Source organism: Lagenorhynchus albirostris, chromosome 5, assembly GCF_949774975.1.
Source record: "Lagenorhynchus albirostris chromosome 5, mLagAlb1.1, whole genome shotgun sequence".
NCBI classification, from domain to species: Eukaryota; Metazoa; Chordata; class Mammalia; order Artiodactyla; family Delphinidae; genus Lagenorhynchus; species Lagenorhynchus albirostris.
The window spans coordinates 105549764-105570346 of record NC_083099.1 but is presented as its reverse complement, the minus strand read 5'-3'; positions in this window follow the sequence as shown (position 1 = coordinate 105570346).

Below are 20583 nucleotides of genomic sequence, written 5' to 3'. Positions count from 1 at the left end.
ATGAATGTTCCCTCTTTTCTTGAGTAAACCTTTCTGTGACCTGGGGTCTCATCCCAACCACAAAGCTCACAGAAAATTTGCAGCTTTCCATGCCCCTCCTTGATTTGTTTTTGGTCTACGTTAAATATACATAGGGAGGGGTGGAAGATGGGAGGAGTCCTACAAAAGTTTCAATGGTGTGCTGGAGCAGGCTTATATCAGATGGTGCAGCCAATCATGTCTACCTTTTCCCACCTTCATGTTGGACCTCCCATGGCTTGAAATCATTCCTGGTGGGAACATTTAGAGCACAGATATAAGCAAGTATTGCCAATCAAGGTGGGTTTTGGTTGTTTTTCTGGAAAGCCTGTTTTGGTAATCTTTTTCAAGCACATCATTGCCTCAGAATTTCTAGGTCTCAGCTATGTCCTTCGTCTGTCCTCAACCTCATGCCATTGCTCTGTTCACCATGGTCACCACCATGGTCACCCCAAGGTAGGCCCACTGGCTTTTGTCTCTCAGTTTCCTTTCACACTTCCTAAACAGAGCACAATAGAACTCTGACTTGATTTTCACACAGACCTAAGGGAAACTCAGTGGTACTGTCCCTTGCCATCTCTCTACGTGGACACACTCTATATTCATTCCTATTCAGCTGAAGGTCTCCCAGTACAGTATATCCCCCACCACCGCCATGCGCCCGTCTCCTCTCGAGTTCAAAAGAGAAAAAAAGAGAACAAAAGAACACTTACTTTAAGCTTTATTTTTCTTGAGCTTTTACTGCTCTTTTCTCTTTCAGTCCTGCATGTAATCCAGGTGAAGGGAGAGTAAAACTAATCTCCCTCTCCCTATGTGCCCTTGTCCTATCTTGTTACTTGCCTTTTCCTTCTCTCTATATTGAAAGCTATGGGCTCTCCCTTCTAAGGCAGAGGCCATGGTGTCCTCAACTTCTTCTCATTTGGGTTACTCTACGTCATGTCTTGACTTTCTTCATGTCTCCTATACAATCTATCTGTGATCTCAAGAGAAGAGTCAATCAGTTCTAATCTTAACACATAAAGGGAAATTTTAAAATTTGGAAAAATGTATACCATAGACTCAAGGGGGTGAGCTTTGAGTCTGAGAGCTGCTCTATGACTCCTTTTTCTTAAGAAGCATTTGCCTTCTCCTTCCTTGAGGTGAGAAATTTTATGGTTTAGAACTTATGGTGGAAGAGCTCAAGAGAAACATAGTTTATAGGGGAATTAAAAGCATATAGGTTAAATATTTTGGAAATGTTTTCTCTGTTGCAGTTTCATTATGCCTACTGAGAAAAAAGGAAAAAAAAAAACACTCTACCTCAATGAGATACCAGAAATATATATGAATTTTATATATTTTGACTTTTTAAGAACTCAACATATCACTTATTTACATATTCCTATGGTTCCTAAACTTTTAAATTTAAAAGTATGAAATGAGTCTTGAATGTCCTAGAAATGTCAAAAAGTAAAATAATGAAAGTTTAGGTAAAGAAGTATCCACTTAACAAGGTAAACTCTTGTGTTATAAAAATTGTTATGGAAAATGTTTTATTCACTAAAATAACCAGCAAATATACTGTAAATACTATTCACTGTGGGTATATTTTTAAAATACTGTAATTAACATAATGTGGCCAAGTGAACCTCCAAAAATGATGAAAACCTGTTTTTTATAACAAAAAGATACAAATGAAAGGAAAACTGTATTGAGTTGCCATATCCTGATTATCACATTTGAAATAGTCCCAGTTCCCCTCTAAACACCTCCAACCAGACCAATTGCTGAGCAGAATTTTAGAATACTTTTTTATTCCAATTCAGCTTCTGCAAATACCTTCATAATGATCTTTCCAAATCATCACTTTGATCATGCCATCATGCCTTTGCTTCGTGTGGCATTCCAAGTCTTTTTACAATCGCCTCAAACCCACCTATCTCGTTTTCATCTATTCCCACTCTCATCTATGCATCCTCTAATTCAGATACATTGATCTAGTTCTTATGTCTGACAGTTGCGAGCTTTTAAGTTCCTTACTTGAGTTGCGTCCCATAAGGCAAAGATCACCAAGGTACATTTTCAGATATCAGTAACTCAGTTTAGATTTATATTATGTGTCTTCCTACAATGGTTTAGTCTAGGGGTAGAAAACTAATCTAAGTTGGACCAATCAAGTGCTTTCTTCTAGAAATGTGAATTGAGATTAAAAGAGCCTAATTCAACCATTACTCCAAAATGTAGGAGGCCCAAACCTGAGAACAATAGCATAAGCAACTAGCAACCACCTGTGGACCAAGAAGTTGAGAGCTGGTCTCCAGAGAGACAAGGTGATGGAAATGTACTGAAACCATTAGAGATAAGGGAGCATTAAAGCCCTCAAAATTTACATGTCCCTGGTCCCAGTGTCTTCCCCACACTGCTATATTTCTGCTCTTCGGTTTTGAAACACACTCCTAAATTCTCAAAAGTAATCCTTCTTGTTATAAAGCAAGTTTTAGGTGATTTCTGTTGCTTGTAACCCTAAAACCTTCACAAATACATACCCTGATGAGGAATTAAAGATGAAGGAGACATTGACAATTTTGGAAGATAAACTTTACATGTGTCTCAAGATTATCTCATTAACACATTTGATTGAATTATACCATAATTTATTTCCAATATGTTCCACGACTGTTTCCATTTTCAAATCATGTATTCTAATCCTTACCACTATATTGATGTCTGTTTATGACTTGCCATTTTTCTCAGGTGAGTGGTCATGAGTTGATTTCTCATTTCCCAGAATCCCAGGCATGCAGCTGTTTTTGCCAAATATGAACAGAAATAGCACACATCCCTTCCAGGATAGGAGCTATATGCAGCTAATAGGACTTTTCTATGTTCTATTTTTTCTATCTGCCTGGCTACATGCAAAGGACCCCCTAGAAATAGGGACTGGCAGAGTCACAAATTGCAAATGCCACATGGAAGACCACCAGGAGTATATAGCCAATATGTGAAAAGTGTATGTCTATTAGGTGAAGTATAAGATAAATGAAATGTGGGAATTCATTTGTTATCATGAAACTCACTAGACTATAGGCTCCACAGAGACTAGAATGCTGCAAGTCCCCAACAAACTTTTGTTGATTAAGGGTATGAATCCACTAAACTAATACCAAAGATTTATGTACTTATGTTAGAGAAGTAAATATATATAAATTCATAGTAGAAGTAATCACACTTGTCTCTTCTTGACCCCAAGTCATTGTAGGATGACCCTTATTTATGATTGTTATAGGGAGATATGCCATAGAAAACAAGTCTAGAAAAATATAATTTGAGAAGGAGAGAAGTGCCAATGTTGCAACTCTGCTGCCACTATGTTATTAGAAATTGAGTTTTAGTTAAGCGTTTGTCCCATGAAACTACATATTATTGAGTTTTAACATCTGCTGTGTCTTTTATCCATAGCTTTAAAATACAGCTTTCTGCTTTAACAAAAAATAACAACAAAAATTGATTTAATTTTTGGTGAAAAGGAAATATAGGACTGAGAATAGTCACTGCCTAGTTAGGCTGTCTTGTTCTTGATAGTGTGTCACCTAAAGGGGATCTGAGGGATTGACAGTTCTGATATTTGTAGTTAGTTCTGATATTTGTATTTTTTAAATTATTTTTTTTATTTTATACTGGAGTATAGTTGACTAACAGCATTGTGTTGGTTTCAGGTGTACAGCAAAGTGATTCAGTTATGCATATAAATGTATCTATATAAACTTTAAAGGTGGGAGAATAATGAAAGCAAACTGGCATTCTAGATAATTATTCCTAGATATAGCCTAATTTAGATCCGTCAAAATGAATCCTTGATTTTATATCTGAAAATAGGAAACTCTTCTTAGGTCCTTTTTTCTCCATTTAACCTAAAAAAACTTTTTACATATTCCTTGAAATTGGAACATTTCAAGACATGTTTAATATACAGTTGGAAAGCAGTATTTTATGTTAAACAGAATATGAGGACAATATAAACTCATTGAAAGAAATGTAAAATATGCCTAAAACTTTTCAAGAAATTTTCACTCACTTCTAAAACAATTCCCTTATTTATTTTTGTGAATATTCAGTGGAATTTTAAATGTCTATTGTATAATGATTACCCTTTTTATGATATTTTATTACATTTCAGTTAATTAAGTTTGGAATTATAAAAATAATTATTGTATTTTTGTATTGTATTTAGGGTTTTAATTACAGAATTTCTCTATTCTTCCCGAGGATAAACTGGGGAATAAAAACAATTTTAATCATTTTAGTTAAATCAGATCAATTGAAAACAAAGAGAATTTATGGGTTTTATAGGCATTGACATAAAGCTTTTTAATCTTTGGCCATGAGAAGAAATATAGATTCCTTATATAGAGAGTAAAAATAAAACTGGTTGCATAAAATAGTCTAGGAGAGGGAAATAACAAAATCTACCAACTAAATTAAAAATCAGTATCTAAAAGTCCATCATTTAGATCTTGATCAAAGGTTTTTATGATTAAGTAGGTTAATATGATACTTGTTTTGAAAAGAGAACCCACCAAATGAACAAAAGTGGTTGTGTACAAGTATTTTCTGCTAGATACATAGTGCAACCTGTATATAGTTAAGTAGAATTATTTTTCCAAGTATTCTTTTTCTTTTCCAATATTCTTCAAGTATTGGGAACTGATGTCCAGGTCATTTCATCATTTCCTCCTCATCAAAAAATTATAAATTCTTACATGTATCTGGTTCTTGGTTTGGAAAAATAAAATTGAGATAAATTTACATATTCTCAGGGCTTCCCTGGTGGCACAGTGGTTGAGAGTCTGCCTGCCGATGCAGGGGACACGGGTTCGGGCCCCGGTCTGGGAAGATCCCATATGCCGCCGAGCGGCTGGGTGAGCCATGGCCGTTGAGCCTGCGCGTCCAGAGCCTGTGTTCCGCAACGGGAGAGGCCACAACAGTGAGAGGCCCACGTACCGCAAAAAAAAAAAAAAAAAAAAATTATATATTCTCCCTCTTTGCACTATCATTTCCGGGCAAGTAGTGATAATTTGGATCTTGGCATAGAAGCCATTAATAAATACTTTGGAAAGAGTAAGAAATAAAATAGCGAAATTGGGATTATCTGATTAGCTCCATCATGGACTTTCTTTGTGACAGGAGTCAAGGAATTTAATCTTTCTGATTCTTAGATTTTCCACCTTAAAATGGAGATAATTTTTCTACCATATATTAAGGGCTGTTATAAAACTAAAAAGAGATAGTATTATACAAAAGCATTTTGAATGTAACTATTTTTTATTCATTATGTTTTGAGGTTTGGAGTTTTCACTTGCTTCCCTTTATGAAAATGTCTCAGGAGTCTAGAAAAATAAAGAACAAGGGGCTCAGACCTTCCATAAGAAATCACCTATTCACTAGAAGAGAGGAAAATACCTCATGATATACAACGTGCTGAAAGGCTCTTTTTAAAAGCTCTATTTAGGATACCATCTGGTCCCAACATGCTTCATAAAACAACGAGAGGATGATGGGGCTTGGCAGGTCTACAACTCTCTGTCTGAGTGAAGGAATGTTTGCCGTAATACCCCCTAATGGATGAATGCAAAACAAAGTACAGAAAGTGGGACCCAGTACATCAGGCAATACTACCTAAATATAAATGATAAATAGCACATCAAAGACTAAGCATGTTCAGCACTCAGGCAACATCCCAAGGACCCACTAACAGGGTCTGGAATAATAAACTCAAAGAAAAGCAGCAGTATGGGAAGAGTGAATAGATTGCTGGGCTGAACTACCATAGTGAGAGCCAAAAATAAAATGCCAGAAATTCTTGGAACAGTCAGGAATGTTGTGCTACCTGAGTTAACACAGAGATGATATCAATATGCCCAAGTACACTTTTTGGAATTGGAACGACATTTTGGTTAGAAACAATAAAAAATTGGTAAAATCAATTATCCTAAAGAATCATGTTAGCTTAATCCTCTCTCTAAGGAGATATTTTCTATAGAAGAATACCTCATCTCTCTAATCAGCCAGTATTGTTTCACTACTCAGAACTCTCCAACTGGACACGGACCACATTATAACAGGACTGCCAGACTGCTTTTTTAAATTTGTATATGTGTTTCTCATCTTATTTTGTTACTTCTTGTCATATATTTACAAAATGAAATTTCACTCTTTAATGACATAGAATTCTAGATTGTTGTATTCCTTAAATCCTTACAGAAAATCTTCTGTCTCCCCACTCACTGTCATATCCGGGACTAATCATATGTAGAAACACACGTATGTGTGCATACACACATGCTCAGGACAACCTAGGGAAAAAAATCTGGCAGTCTGAGACTATTGTGAACCTTCAGAGAAAGGTAGTTTGTTTCTGTGTCATAGGTGGTAGAGTCATTTGATGTACAAAAGCAGTATTTTTCCTTGATTTATTCTGTAATTACAAGCAAGTGAAGGGATCTAATGAGAAAATTAGAATACTTTGTTGAATACCCAGATGCAGCATTCAGGGCAAGATGTAGGCAGAGGAAGGATGTAGTAATGATAAATATCTTCATTTACAGCAAAAATCACATAGCAAAAAATTTCAAGTAGAAGGAAATGCAGTGAGTTACACTTTTTTTTTTTTTGACAACGTACGATTAATCGAAAGAATCCAAACCATGAGAGAGCTGAAATGTCAGACAGCTACCTCATTAGACCTGAGTAAGGTATTGTCTCTAACAACTACATCAAGTTATTTCTTCACTGAGCTGGAGAGGGCAAGGAGGAGAAGTATACTGAAGTTTACTCTAACTATAAAAAACGTGATGGTTATTTGTAGTCCATTAAATGGTCTTGGGGACTTTACTAATTTGGCTCCACTCCATTGACTTTTTCCCTCCTTTTTTTTTTTTTTTTTTTTCAACTCTAGAGATACTCACCCAAGGAAAAAGGTGATTAGGTGACAGGTTTTGCTAAAGGACACTCTGAATGATACATGGTCAAGATAGGGTAGGTTGTGCTCAATGACAAATAATCTCCAAACCTCAGTGGCTCAACACATCTAATGCTTATTTCTTTTTCAGACAAAGTCAGCTGCAGTTCTGGACAACTTCAGGACAGCAGTTTCCATGCAGCAAAATTGATTCAGGGTGCTTCCACATTTTGGAACCACCATCTTAGTTTGTCTCCTCAACAATCACCACTGCAGAGAAAGACACAGGAAAATTGCTCATGAGTTCTTCACTGCCCCAGACAAGAAGTGACAGACATCAGCCTGCACTCATTTCATGGCCCAGAATTAGTCAGGTTTTGTCCATCTGCTGGGGGCTGAGAAATGCTCCCTTTTCTGTGCAGAAAAACGGAGAGAACCAAATATTGGAGAAACTTCAAAATGGTTATCACACCATACCTGCATTTTTAAGACAGTGAGGTTGTTTTGTGAAGTAACATTTATAACCTTAAAGAAGATCTGAGCAAATAGAAACTAAATTAAAGGACTTGGCTGTTTTTCTATAACTTGAAGGATCCAGGGAAAACTGCAGAGTTTTAAGGGCAATTTGGTTAAATTCACAAAAGATGGCCAGAAAATATAGACAGCAAAGGTGCTTTCTATATGCAATAGAGGCTATCAAATGACAAAAACATAGGAAGGCAAATCAAAAAATTTTATTTCCTTAAGCCTTATTTACCAAATCCCTAAGAACAATTTCAGCTCTCTTCTTGCATATTTTCTATCCATTTTTATAAATGTTACCAGGACCAGGGCAGGCATTCTATATCATTTCTAAAATGTCTTCTGTGCAGTTTGTCTCTTGCTTCCTTGCATTCCAAATTAGGTTAGGTAATATTATGAATAAAATTATTTTATTGTTTGCTTTGGTATTTATGTAACTAACGATGTCTTTATTTTCTTCTATATCAACTTAAAATATGCTTTTACAATATGATTTGCACATTTCTTATAAGGCTAACTCAGAAAATACAAACCATGAGTGAATTTTTACATCCTTAATCCTTACACTTTGTGCATATACAACACAATAAACATCATTATTGAAGGCACCCCATTCTTGGAAAGTTAATGTGGTAAAACAAAAGTAGACAGCCACAAATTTAAGTGGTTATCCAAAGTTAAGCACTTTATTACTTAAGTTATTACAAGTGAGCTGATTCTAATATAAAGATGGCAAAAAATAATATATTAATGTATTATCTTGGAAGATTGCTGTATTAAATTATATCGTAGTAAAATTCATCAAAAAAAAATAATGAAAGTACCAAGTTAATTAACATGAAAATATTTAGTTCCTAAAATGAAAATGGTTGTGACTATTACAAACTTGAGTTCAGGGGCTCTAGTCAAGTCTCCTGCCAGAACCTATACTATGTAGAAGGACATCCTATCCTTATGCACTTTTCTGTCTTAGCCAAGGGTCTTGAAAATGCAGTGTTCGCTCTCCTCCTTTCCAATTCATTCCTGACACACTCCAGTCATTAATGGAAACTCCTCTGGCAACTATCACCTTCATATTTTCATATCCATTGGACATTTTTCAGGCTTCATCCTACAGTGATCTCATTAGTTCATTTCACAGTATTAGTTTTTTCTGACTTCTGGAAAACTACTCTCTTTTCTTCTGTGACATGACATTTTCCTGGTTCTTCTCCCAGTTCCTTGGATCTTTTTCTTCTAGGTTTCCTTGGTGAATTTTTTTCTTCACTCTCTCATTAGATAGTACTGATTTCCATGACTCTAATTTCTATTCATTGAATTTTAATATTTTAATCTACCTTTATTTTCTGGGTGACTGTATTTACTAATCACATCTTAATTGAGATTATATGCTAGTAATGCTCATATCTATATATATATATAACTCTAATTTGGCATCAGGATTTCATCTTTTCATATAAAACTACCTGATGGAGATTTATTTCTGGTTGTTCTCCAGAAATACATTTCTATATGTTCTCGAGTTCACCTCATCTTTTTTTGTGTGTGTGTGTGTGTGTGTGTGTGTGTTACGTGGGCCTCTCACTGTTGTGGCCTCTCCCGTTGCGGAGCACAGGCTCCGGACGCGCAGGCTCAGCGGCAATGGCTCACGGGCCCAGCCGCTCCGCGGCATGTGGGATCTTCCCGGACCGGGGCACGAACCCGCGTCCCCTGCATTGGCAGGCGGACTCTCAACCACTGTGCCACCAGGGAAGCCCAAGTTCACCTAATCTTAACCACCAGAATTATACATCCTGAATCTCATCTCACATATTGGCACTACCTTCCACAGTGTTCAATCAATTCCTAAGGCCTTATAATTCTACTTCCAAAACATTTCTCAAATCCAATCTGTCTTCCCCATCCAAAGTAAGAAGACCCTCATTCTGGTCCTCACTGTTATCTTGCCTACTCCCATACCTCCTCACTGAATTTCCCAACTCCAGAATTCCTTCCATCAGATATAGTCTCTGATTATTCTATTACCTCTGCCTCAAATATCCTTTCCCTGATTCTTTCCAAATTCTTTTCATTGATTAGTACTCTTCTATTAAGATTCAGCCAGGTGTCATTCTCTGTCAGGGAAAATTTTCTGAATCAACTTTATGTGCCCTCAGGAAATCCTGTGCATGTCAGCTCTGTTTATATATTCATTCCTTCATCTCTCATGACACTTACTTTGTTGTATTTAACATTTTTTAAAAAATATGTCTCCTTTTCAGTGAATTTCTTGCTCCTTGAGGCAGAAATCTTTGGAGTACTAGTGCTTAGAACAGTGTCATTCCAAGTCTAGGAATTCAGAAAGTGTTAGTTAACTTGAACTAATTTATCCTTTCTATCTTCCCTATTTCTGTTTCACCTCACTGCCTCCTTAAAAATAAATCTTTTGCCGCCTTACTCTTTTCTCTGGGGTCCTTTATTAACAATTTTTCAGTTGTGTTTAAAGGAGGGAAGAGAGGCTTCCCTGGTGGCGCAGTGGTTGAGAGTCCGCCTGCCGGACACGGGTTCATGCCCTGGTCCAGGAAGATCCCACATGCCGCGGAGCGGCTGGGCCCGTGAGCCACGGCCGCTGAGCCTGCGCGTCTGGAGCCTGTGCTCCACAATGGGAGAGGCCACAACAGTGAGAGGCCTGTGTACCGCAAAAAAAAAAAAAAGAAAGTAGGGAAGAAAATGTACTAGAACTCATACAAGCCAAACGTTTACCTGGTAGTAGCCATGCCTACAGTTTTATGAACTTCAGTTAGCCCACAGGTAAAAATGAGGCCAGAGGCCAGTAGGTGTGAAATGCTATAGAGTAAGAATTAAGAAGGTCAGACTGGGTAGAGAACAGCAGTACAGAAGTAGCGGTGGAATTAGAATTAAATGTGTTCTCGTTAATGGAAGAGACTGGGGCTAGGTCCAAGTCCACAGTCTTTAATTTTATAATGTATTTCACCACACATGCAATTACTTTGATAATAGATTTTTTTTTCCTACCTACAAAATTTTACCCTCCTCCTAAGACTGAAAAATCTTGGAATATTCTCCCCCATGTCAACCACAGTTTCTACTATGTCCATTTCCTGGGTCTTTTCATAGTCAGTAGGAATTGCCAGTTTTCATTTTTCTGTACAAGGACCTCAAAATTCATGAGATATATTAACAGTGAAAATATATTTTATTCCTTTGAGGTTTTTTTTCACTCCTTTTAGTACATTGTCAAAGTCTTTGCCTACCTATTTTCACTAACTGCTGATAGTACTTTCTTTTAAAATAGTAATTAAAGAGTCCCATTTTGTTTGTAGGTCTCTTATTTGGTGATTTATACTTCAATGGTAATTATATCCATAGCTCATGAAAGCACTCATTACCAACGCTATGTTAATCTATTATTTCTTTTACAAATCAACTATAGTGAATACATATCTAAATCTTTATTATAAGAAACAGCATGTGCTTCAAGATTAGACAATAAATTATTCAAAACAATATAGTTTTATTTACAACATATTGATAAATACATTGAGGTAATCGATATTTTCTCTGTAGGTATCGAATTTACACCTTCCACAAGTTTCAAAACTGATCCAAAACATGCAACAACATATTTCTTTGACCAAGAAGAGAACGAGAAATATTTTCTTAGAAAAATAGTGCTTGAGAGTAATAAGAAATATTTATAGGATGACATCTTTCTCATGAAACTCTAAAAGTAATATTTAGAAATTTGCCATACAAGTTTCTTCTGGGTATCATACTCACATAATATTAGCACTGCTCAGACACCACAATCCTGTGTATTCAGGTTTTATTTTATGGAGGAGGCTAACAGATGGAGCTGCCACTTTGTTCTAACAGAGATTTTTGTAATTTTGCAAGAGGTAGCCAGAAAATGTAGACTGGAAAAATGCTTTTCTATACACCCACTCAATGGTAGTTGTAAAATGTCAAAGTCAAAAAAAAAAAAAAAAAGAAAAGAAAAGAAAAAGGCAACTCAAAAATATTGACTTCATCAAGCTCCATTTACCAAACCACTAATATCACTTTGTTGCTCCTTTTTGACTTTCTTTATGCCCATTTTACAAATGTTACCTGATCGGACCAGAGACTAAACAACATTTCCAAAATATCTTCTCTGCAAACTCTCTCCTGTTTGTTTTCATCTAGCATTGATGAGCTAATGCTCTAAATGAAAAGTCTGTTTTACTTTCTTTTAACTTGATGTAAGTAATCTGTTTAATAGCTTCAATTTTATTTTAGTTTTTTATTTAAAATTATTTGTATGAATTACATAAGCATAAATTTGGAAATATATACTAAGTTTTCCTCTTTGTGAGAATATGGTATAATAAACATGTTTACTAAAATAGTGCCATAACTTGGGAAATTCATATACATAATGAAAATTATAGAACTAAGTATTGGTAAGTAACTATTCCCAAGTGGGATAGTGCAACACTTAAATCACTATATGTGATATATATATAAAAATGAAAATGTCAATATCTTTAAAAAGCAAAAGTAAAGATTTCCCTTAAGAATACTGAAATGGCTAATTGGATTGCTAAATAAATAAACATAAGTAACATTATCAATAAATGTATAGTTTTATTTTAATATGTTTTTTTTACAATATAACTAAGCCAAAAATTATTTTGTACCTAAGTTCACAAAGTCCTTAACAAAATGAAATGTTCAAAATAAAAACATTAAAATAGACAAAAGTAGGTAAGAGTTAATATCATAGACCTGCTGTATTACCTAAAATAAGGAATGACTAGAAGTAACAATTTAAAGCAAAGCAGTGCTCTAATTACAGAAGTTTCTTTCTGTCTTAATATGTAACATTCTAACATAAGCATTTTAGAACTGGTAAGTCAACTCTGATCCCTCAAAGAGTTAGTCTCCTTCTAGTTCAAGTTTCCCCATTCATAAAAGGATGGCCTTTGTTCTTATGACACAAAATGGTAGTTTCTGGATTCTTCGAAGTAAGAGAGAATAAGGGAAGAAAAATGTCACAGGTATGTGTGGCTTCCTCTTAAAGAAGGTTCCTAGAGCTGTCACATAAAACAACTTCTTCAATCCCATCAGTTAGAAATTAGTCACATGGTCTGCTCTAATGGCAAGGGGAGACTGAGAGATGTTACCTTTAAAATAAGTGTCCATGACCTCAGATACAAACCAGTAGTTTCTACTACCCAGGAAAAAGGGAAGAACAGACATTTGTCATAATTTAAAAATTTATATTATAGAATCTTCCCTCAGGCAATTTTTAATATTTCACATTTCAGAAACTATTAAGCTAAAGAAGATTTTTATCAAAATTACAATTAAGAAATTTTTTCACCAATGTAAAGAGTTTTTGAAGAGCACAATTATATTCTGTGAGACAAATGCCATATCATTTATTATTTGGTAAATTTATTGCCTGATATATATTATGGAGAAAACTTTAATGGAGAATAAAATTGGATGTTGATTAATGATGCTGTAATCATTACAACATCTTGAGAGAGGCACCCTTTAGGAACATGAGATTTATACCAGGTTGTACCCTAATTTTGTGAAGTTAAATAAAGATACTGCAGGAGAATAAATTCCTCATTTGTCGTAGGGCTTTGTAGAGTGGGATTAACAAAAGACTGCCTCATAGTCATTGAGGGGAATCTAAGCTTCATTTACTGTGAGTTCTATAAAATGTGAGTTTCACTGTGTTCACGTTACTGCTTTCTGTGACCATTTTGCTCAAGTGAAAAATACAGATTTTCATCAACTTCACAATAACAGCACCCTCACTTTTTTATGATTAAATTTATTGTGTCTTTATAGCCACTGTTCATGAACTATTTATATTCATTTTACAGAGAGAAACCTGAGACTCAGCTCTGTTAAATCATCTAAATAAATAATTGTAAGACCTAACTTAAAATCATGAACTGATGGACTCCAATGTTTTTTCCAGATTGTTGTTTCCAGAAGATGTAAGGTTCTTTCACACTTTTTGCAGGCCTCATCTACCCTAGAGCCAGAGTCAATTTTAACTCCAAGGAGTATTTTAACAACCTGTCTTCTCTAACTCAGTGCTTGTGTAATGGGGATTACATTTTTCAAAATTCATTAATGTGTTTTCTTATTCACAACTTTTAACTGCTTGATTGAGGTATTATTGATATACAAAGAAATGCACAAGACTTCATGTGTACAATTTGATGAGTTTGGACATAGGCAAATAGCCTTGACATATCACCACAGTCAAGATAATTCACATCCAACATCTCCTAAAGTTTCCTTGTGTTGTTTTGTGTTTTGTTTTTGTGGTAAAGATATTTAACATAAGATCTATCTATTACATATATATATATATATATATACACACACACACACACACACACACACACATATATATATATTATATTTTGGCCATGCCACATGGCATGCAGGATCTTAGTTACCTGACCAGGGATCAAACCCATGCCCCCCCTCCCCACGTGGAAGCATGGAGTCTTAACACTGGACCACCAGGGAGGTCCCAATCTTCTTATATTTTGAAATGTATAATACCATGTTGTTAACTAGAGGCACCATGTAGTACAGCAGATCTCTAGAACTTATTTATCTAGCATAATTGAAACTTTATGTTCATTGAACAACTACTCCCTGGCCTCCCAAGCCTGACCTATGGCAACCACTATTGTATTCTCTTCTATGAGTTGGACTATTTTAGATACTCATAAAAATAGGATCATGCATTATTTGTCTTTCTGTAACTGGTTTATTTCACTTAGTATAAATGTCCTCCATGTTCATCCACATTTTCATATATGCCATGATCTCCTTTCTAAGGGCTAAATAATATTCCATTATATGTATATGCCACATTTTCTTTATCCATTCATCTGTCAATGGATGTTTCAGTTCTTTGTATATCTTTATGTGCTAAAAAGTTGGATAGCCCAGAAGAAATGGAAAAATCCCTAAACACGTACTGAATAATGAAGAAATTGAAAATCTGAACAGACCAATGACTACTAAGGATATTGAATCAGTAATCAAAAGCTTTCCAACAAATAAAATCCCAGGACCAGATGGCTTCAGTACTGAATTCTACCAAACATTAAAAGAATTAATGCCAATTTTTCTCAAATTGTTCCAAAAAATGAAGAGGAAGGAACACTTCCAATTCATTTTATGAGGCCAGCATTACACTGAAATCAAAGTCAGACAAAGACAGTACCAGGAAAAAAATTACAGACTAATATTCCTGATGAGCATAGGTATAAAAGTCCTCAATAAAATACTAACAAACTAAATTCAGAAGTACATTTAAAGAATCACTTTTTCACCAAGTTAAAAATAAATTTGAAGTGCACAATTATATTCTATGAGGCAAATACCATATTGTTTATTATTTGGTAAATTTATTGCCTGTGAGTTCTGTACAAATGTGAGTTCCACTATGTTCATGTTAGTGTTTTCTGTGACCATTTTGCTCAAGAGAAAAATAAGGATTTTCATCAACTTCATAATAATAGCACTCCTATTTTTCATGATTAAATTTGTTGTACCCTTACAGCCACTATTCAGGAACTATTTATATTCATTTTACAGACAGGAAACTAAGACTCAGCTCTGTTAAATAGTCTAAATAATACAGTGCAAGACCTAACTTGAAATCATGAACTGATGGTCTCCAAAGATGTTTTTGCCATACTGTTGCTTCCAGAAGACGAGTTTCTTTCACACTTTCTGTAGATTTCATCTACACTAGACCCAGACTAAATTTTAACTCCAAGGAGTATTTTAACAACCTGTCTTATCTAACTCAGTGCTAAATTATGGCCATGGTCTAAAGCATGACCAAGTGATGACCAAGTGAGATTTATCCCTGGGATGGAAGAATGGTTCAACATACACAAATCAATAAATGTGATACATTACATTAACATAATAAAGGATAAAAATCACATGATCATCTCAATACATGCAGAAAAATCATTTGACAAAATTCAATACTTTTTTATAATAAAAACACTCAACAAACTAGGTATAGAAGAAATGTACCCCAACATAATATAGTCCATTTATGACAAGCCCACAGGTTACATTATACTCAATGAGGAAAAATTGAAAACTTTTCCACTAAGGTCAGGAACAAGACAAGGGTGCCCACTTTCACCACTTCTATTCAACACGGTACTCATACACTGAAAACTACAAAATGTTGATGAAAGAAATAAAAAGAGACACAGATAAATGTAAAGACATCCATGTTCATGGATTAGAAGATTTAATATTGTTAAAATATCCATAATACCCAAAGTGATCAAAATTCTAATGTCATTTTTTATATAAATATGAAAAACAATTCTAAAATTCATATGGAATCACAAAAGATCCAGAATAGACAAAGTGATCACGAGAAATAAGAACAAAGCTGGAGGCATCACACACTTACTGCTTTCAAAATATATTAGAGCTACAGTAATTAAAACAATATGGTACCAGCATATGACAGACATATAGACAAATGAAATAGAATAGAAAATCCAGAAATAAGCCCGTGCATATATGGTCAACTGATTTTTGACAACAGTGCCAAGAATACACAATGGGGAAAAAATCAACTCGCAATGGATTAAAGGCTTAAACATGGGACCTGAAACTATAAAACTCCTAGAAGACAACATAGGTGAAAAGCTTCTTGACATTAGTCTTGGCAATAATTTCTTAGATATGACACTAAAAGCATAGGCATAAATACAAAAATAAACAAGTGAGACTACATCAAATTAAAGAGCTTCTGCACACTAAAGGAAACAATCAAGAGAAGGAAAAGGCAACCTACAGAATGGGAGAAAACATATACAAAGCATATATCTGATAAAAGGAACTCTTACAACTCAGTAGCAAAAAAACCCCAAATAGCCTGATTTTTTAAATGGGCAAAAGACTTGAACTGATATTTCTCCAAAGAAGACATATAAATGGTGAACGGGTGGTATAAAAAAATGCTCAACCTCATTACTCAACAGGAAAATGCAAATTATTACTACAAGAAGATATTGCCTCACATCTGTTAGGATGGCTGTTATCAACAAAACAGACGATAAGTGTTGGTGAAGATATGGAGAAACTGGAAACTTTGTACACTGTTGGTGGGAATGTAAAATGATGCAACCTCTATGAAAAATAGTATGGAGTTCCTTTAAAAATTAAAAACAGTGCTACCAAAATGATCCAGCAATCCCATTTCTGGGTATATATTCAAAAGAATAGTAATCAGTATTTTTAAGAGATATTTGTGTTCCCATGTTCATTACAGTATTGACATTTCTTTAAATATCTTTTCCCTCTAGTGATTTAGAGTAAGTAGTATGCTGGATCTGACTTGTACTGGCTTGCAGGAGCTGATGGTTAAACCAATTTTCAGGAATCGTGCAAACTGCTGATTGTTAGAAATTAAATTCTATAAATCTATATCTGAATAAATTATATTAAAAACAAGGGTAGGGGCTTCCCTGGTGGCGCAGTGGTTGAGAGTCCGCCTGCCGATGCAGGGGACGCGGGTTCGTGCCCCGGTCCGGGAAGATCCCACATGCCGCTGAGCGGCTGGGCCTGTGAGCCATGGCCGCTGAGCCTGCGCGTCCGGAGCCTGTGCTCCGCAACGGGAGAGGCCACAACAGTGAGAGGCCCGCGTACCGCAAAAAAAAAAACAAGGGTAATAAGAACTCAAAACTCCTCCCTCTTAATTTTATTACTTTTCATTAATATATATGTTCTTAAGGTTACTTACTACAACTGTATCTGTAGGGTACAAATATTTATGATATTTCTCTTCTCCTTTCGTCTCTGGCTTTAATAATGACCTCATGTCAGCTCAGTGGGAGAGCATGGTTTTTAGACAACAGAAAAATAGGCAGGCACTCACTACAAATCAACACACTACCCCCTGCAAAAAAGAAAAAGGCACGTTTGTTAACTATCAGCACACCACTGTCCAGATGCATCTATTTGCCTCAGAGAAGATTAAGATTGTTAAATCAGAATGCAAAGAGAAATGATTATCATAATAGGGTTTTTGAATCCCTATAGTCTTAATAGCCAGATGTTTTTGAGAGAGAAATGTATTTTCTAAATTCCTTACAGTCATATAAGCAAGTAAAAATCCAGGGCTTGTGATGCCAGACCACACTGGTGGACAGAACTCAGAATGGGATATAAAGGAGCCCCCACGCAGCTAGGAAGGAAATGAGGATACTTCGGTGTTGGCGGAGACAGAGATCCAGGTAAAGGAAGAGATGGAGTGATGAAGTCAGGCTCAGTGTCCCAAATATGTTGATGGAATTGCTGGGGTGTGACTCCTATCAAAGCATTAAACAGCTATAAATGAATTCAAAACACGGGGTAGTAGCCCATTGTCCCAGTGAACAAGGCACACAGTCTATCCCAGTGTCCATCAATCCATCATGATACAGGAGTGATATAGCTGCCTGGCTGGGAAAGATGTTTACATATGCACTGTCTAATATGGGAGTCACTAACCACATGTGGCTTTTTGTTTTTTAATAATTTTATTTATTTATGGCTGCATTGGGTCTTCGTTGTTGCACACGGGTTTTCGCTAGTTGTGGTGAGCAGGGGCTACTCTTTGTTGCGGGGCCCCGGCTTCTCACTGCGGTGGCTTCTCTTGTTGTGGAGCACAGGCTCTAGGCATGCAGGCTTCAGTAGTTGTGGCACATGGGCTCAGTAGTTGTGGCTCGCGGGCTCTAGATTGCAGGCTCAGTAGTTGTGGTGCACAGGCTTAGTTGCTCCACAGCATGTGGGATCTTCCCGGACCAGGGATCGAACCCGTGTCCCCTGCATTGGCAGATGGATTCTTAACCACTGTGTCATCAAGGAAGTCCCACATGTGGCTTTTAAACAATTAAAATTAGGCTAGGTCTTCCCTGGTGGCGCAGTGGTTGAGAGTCTGCCTGCCGATGCAGGGGGCACGGGTTCGTGCCCTGGTCCGGGAAGATCCCACATGCCGCAGAGTGGCTGGGCCCGTGAGCCATGGCCGCTGATCCTGCACGTCCGGAGCCTACGCGTCCGGAGCCTGTGCTCTGCAACGGGAGAGGCCACAACAGTGAGGGGCCCGCATACCGAAAAAAAAAAAAAAAATTAGGCTAGACTAATCCAGGCTACAATTGTAAAATACATACTGTGTTTTGAATACTTAGTAATAAAATATAAAGTAAAATATCTCCTTGTTAGTCTTTTATATTGATTACTGTTGGTTTGATAGTATTTTAGATCTATTGGAAAAAAGAAAATATATTATTTAAATTAACTTTACCTGTTTCTTTTTAGTTTTTCTTAGTGTAGCTACTAGAAATTTTTAAATAACATATGTAGATCATATTTGTGGCTTACATTATTACTTTAGTGACAAGTGCTGATCTAGATAGATGACCCTGACTGAGGTATCCCTCCCACATGTGTTCTATAGGGGTCCATGAATTCCTTAAGATTGCCAAGGGCAGGGAGTTCAAGACTGAAGACAATGACTGGGCCCATTAGTCGGGTCCAGAGCAGCAAAAGCAGCCTCACAGTCCAAAGGTCACAATGAGACTCTTACATCTCCACTGAGTTCAACAAGTACAGAGACTGATACGCAGAGGTAAGCAGGCAGAGTCTACCAGAGACCAGCATGGATCCTGTATGTCTAGATCTCCTTGCTGTCATGAGATTTCATAAGCTAAGCTTTCATCCCCTCACTGTCATGAGATTACATAAGCTAATTTACTAACTAGTAGCAATAATGTTACTGGGGTCTTGACCAAACTAGAGAAACCAAACTAGAAATAACTCTGCTTTGAAATTCTTTTGCATACATAAAATTCAAACATAAATGTCTCTTCTAAGAGAAATAACCTCAATTTTATTTTAACTTACAACTGTTAGTAGGTGCCTTTTATTTGAATTGTATCAATTTCTCTGATACTTAATTTTTTTCTTAATATCAGAATAGTAACCTCAGAGCTTTGGCAAAAGTTCTCTTTTAAGTGAGATTTCATCATTGGTATCTGGAAATATAATAGCCTTCTAAGAGCAAACATTATGTTGTCTTCTGATTTATATTCATAAATGTGGGTAAATTCTATAATCACTAAATTTATCTGAGAATTCTTGTTTAAAATTTTGTTCTTTATTATAACTGAAAATAATATTTAAAGATATGAGAATCATTTCATGATTATACATTAATGAACTAGTATAATATCTGTGGTCAAATTTCAAGTATTGATCTGCATTTAGATGATTTCCACATACATATTAATCATTTTATTACTAGAAAAGACAGTGATTTCTTCTATATCCTACAAATATCAAATTTGTATCTTTGTACATTTTTAAATCATCTGATAAAGAGGCAGTTAATAGGCATTACTTAAGATAAAACATAGTTTTATTCTTTTACCTATTGAGGAAGGACATGATCTCTGAGCCTCGTTTTTGAATTACAACACTATTATTTTACAACAAAATATACTGAAGTATTTAAAAAATTAAGTATATTTTAGTTACCACCAACGGTGCTTTTGTCATGTAAATTTTCAAATTGAGATCTGAACCAAAATAATGAAAATGACTCTGGGTAAAAGTTCATATAGTTAATAAAGAAACCAAGTACCAGAGATGGCAGTAATTCAGGAGATGGGGATTTTATTTGCTAATCTAAGTTTCATGGGGAAAGAAATGAGAGTGTGGACCAAATCAAAGTCATTTCAAGGTAGAGTATTTTGGCATTTATTCATGCAAATGTATTCTGCATCACTTTAGCAAGGAATGAAATGTTTTGATGCCCTTGGCAAGGGACTACATTACTTATTCCTTGTATCTCTTCCATTGAACATTCTATAAAAAAACTTAAGATACATTTTGGATGAGCATGGGAATACTAGTTGTTAAATCATTGAAAACTGTGTAAAGACTACAAAATTACTAATTAAACTCTCCAGAAGTATAGTTCTGCAAAAATAAAAATTTAATGGCAAAGAAAGATACTTCCCTTGTCATTGATTGAAATATTATTTTAGTGAATAAGT